The sequence below is a fragment of the Tupaia chinensis genome, unplaced genomic scaffold, assembly GCF_000334495.1.
Source record: "Tupaia chinensis unplaced genomic scaffold, TupChi_1.0 Scaffold144270_1, whole genome shotgun sequence".
NCBI lineage: Eukaryota > Metazoa > Chordata > Mammalia > Scandentia > Tupaiidae > Tupaia > Tupaia belangeri.
Window position 1 is genome coordinate 50,958 of NW_006204128.1, and position 2,865 is coordinate 53,822.

Consider the following 2,865-nt stretch of genomic DNA (forward strand, 5'->3'; position numbering starts at 1 on the left):
AGCATGGCCGCCTTCTTACGCCCCCCCCCCCCACTTTAAAACCATTAACCAAACCACAGAAACAACAAAACCGAATGCTGTCAGCTTCAGAAAATGATAATAAGGAAGAAAGAACGTGCTGAGTAGAAGGGCATGACTGGCGAGGCCCCCACCGGGAAGTTGCACGAGTGAGTGTCCTTGATAAATCCCAGGGTAAGGGTGACTGATGGGTGAAGAGAGGCTTCCCACACTGGAAAGGGTAGGAGGGAGAAAGAACTATGAAGAAGGGAATCCAATCTAGAGTAGTGTCTAAGGGCACAGAGTTTAAAGCCAGTTTACCTTTGCCTCTGGTTATGTGGTTTGGGTACAACTTCTTGGTGACTCAGCTTCCTCTGTAAACTAATAGTCACCTTAGTGGGATGTTGTAAGGATTAAAGGTCAATACATTTAAAGTGGGTGAAACAGCATGTACGTGTGTTGCTGTCATCAGAAGCTCAGGCTAGACACGGACTAAGTGAATCCCTTGTCTTTGGTCCCTTCTGTTTGGTGACCTCTGCTGTGTTATCCAGCCTCTCTCCTGGGCCTTCAGTTTTGAGAAAAAGAAATACAGCCAAGTTGTTTAGGCTTCCAGCGATAGCTCTGAGGGGAAGATGAGAAAACCCCCCAGCACCGTATCTCAGCAAATGGAATCTGGGCAGTCTCTGGGGCAGGAGCAAAACAAGATGCAGACCTGGAAAATCCAAGGACAGGGCCAATCCACTCTAGTAATTTACACTACAGACAACCAGGAAAAGTATGAGTAAAGCAAGGACTCACGGAAAGATGGACGAGACTGTGAGGAGTGTCATAGAGCCCAGGAAGCAGCTCGGGGCTGTTGGGTGCTGATGTAATGGTAAAACACAATGCTCTACAAGGCAGTCCACATGGCAGGTTCTGGGCTTGAGTCAGAGACCTCCCTGAGGTCTGGGCATGTACGTCTTCGTGATCTTGGGCTGGAGCTGGAGTGGGTTATGGTGTAAAGACTCTGTTGAGGGTGCTGTCTCTCCGCTTCTGTCTCTCTCTTTGTTGCTCTTGCTTATAGGAGAAATAAATAAATAAGAAGCATATCAAGAACAAAAACAACAAAGTTACAGACCCAATGCCTACAGTGAGAGGAGCAAGAAGAGATTTTAGGTATGGCTGGACACAAATTGATAAAAGAACTGGCTTCGGTTAGTCAAAGTGAATCCAGAGGAAAGAGCTAAAAAGATAAAATAATTGTGAGCAAAAAGAATTGACCCAGAAGGCAAAATAATCCAACCGAATGACAAAGTCTGAGAAGCACACGATTCACTAAGTAGGACAGCACAAAATCACACATTATAAAATAAAATAAAAATGTTCTAAATGAAGAGCCGTGTGTATGGGTTGAAAGAGCACACCACACTCCAGGAAAAACATGAAGAATTACTGACCCCACCATCAGCCGCCATGGAGCTAGTAACCTTGCCGACAGCGAGGCTGTTTTTCAGGCATCTGGTACCCTGGCGTCTACAAGGGCACAGGTGCGACTCCTCCACAGTCACATCCGAGGCCAGAATGCAAGGAACAGCTTCACAGGTTTATATGAGAATGGAATGTGACCAAACTTCACATCCCCCCAGCCATCGTTCCACACTGGCACTTGGAACTGCATGATCAGTTTGGGACACACAGCCAGAATGGACTTGGGCATTCAGGTTGTCTGGCCGCCTGTGTGTGTGACGCTGTGTTCCTGCACCTTCCCTTCCATGGACACGCTCCAGCCAGACCTCCTTACTGTGCCTTGGACAGTCCGAGCTGCTCCCCAACCTGGGGTTTTCAATTTGCTGTTTCAAGAAAGCCTTCTCCTGACTCTAGTTTCATTCAGCTTCCAAATCTCACCTCTTCTATCACCATCTCACACGGACTAGTCCTGCCACCTGCTACTCTGCCCCTGTCACCATGTTCATTCATTTCCTTTATGGGGCTTTCTTTTCATTTTTCTTTCCTTTTCCTTCTCTCTCTCTCACTATCCTGCTATTGGGAGAAATAAACTTTAAGGAAAAAGAAAGAAAAACAAACAAACAAACAGGCAAAGCCATTACATTTCTCAGGAATCCATGGATAACCTGAGAAAAGGGCAGAGAGCACAGGAGAAAGGAAGGCACAGCCCCGGCAGCAACCAGAAAGGCAGGAAGAACATGGAAACGGGTGGGTGGGGTCAGGGAACCAGGAAGACTGTGGGAGAAGGGGGACATGACTGATCGTGCCTGTGCCTAACCAGAGGGAGTCCTTGGAGTCTAGAGGGTGGAGGTCACTGAGTTCTGTCGCTGGGTGCCACAGTGAGTCTGGATCAGATGGCAATGGATGGAGAGACCAGCAGTTAGCATAATGGCTATGTCGCTGGACTCGCATGTAGTTGACTGCAGTTCGCGTCCCGGACCCGGTGGCTTAAAACTCAAGCCAGGTGCGTGTGCATGTGTGCCCAAGATCCCGAGAGGAGAATGGAGGAGAAGGGATTGCAGTGTGGCCATCCCCCCTGGGGGGTGATTTCTCGCTCTCTGTCTCTCTGTCTCTGTCTGTCTGGAGAACGTGTGCGCCCTATAGCAAAAACCTCTCAAAAAAAAAAAAAAGATGGCAGTGCATGGAGATGAGGAAGCAGTGAAGAACCAGCGCCAGCAGAAGGGGAAGGACTGTGGATTTTGCCTGTTGGGGCCGACAGGCGAAGGGGCTGATTAAGAGAAAAGCAAGCAGGTGAGCCGTGGCCAGGGTAGGCCATCAGGTGCTGGCCACTGGGGCCCTCCAGCACTCAGAGTCGTTGCTCACATGTCCTCACAGGCAGCCCCAATGTTGCGCCAGGGCAATCAACCCCTAACTGCGTTCTGA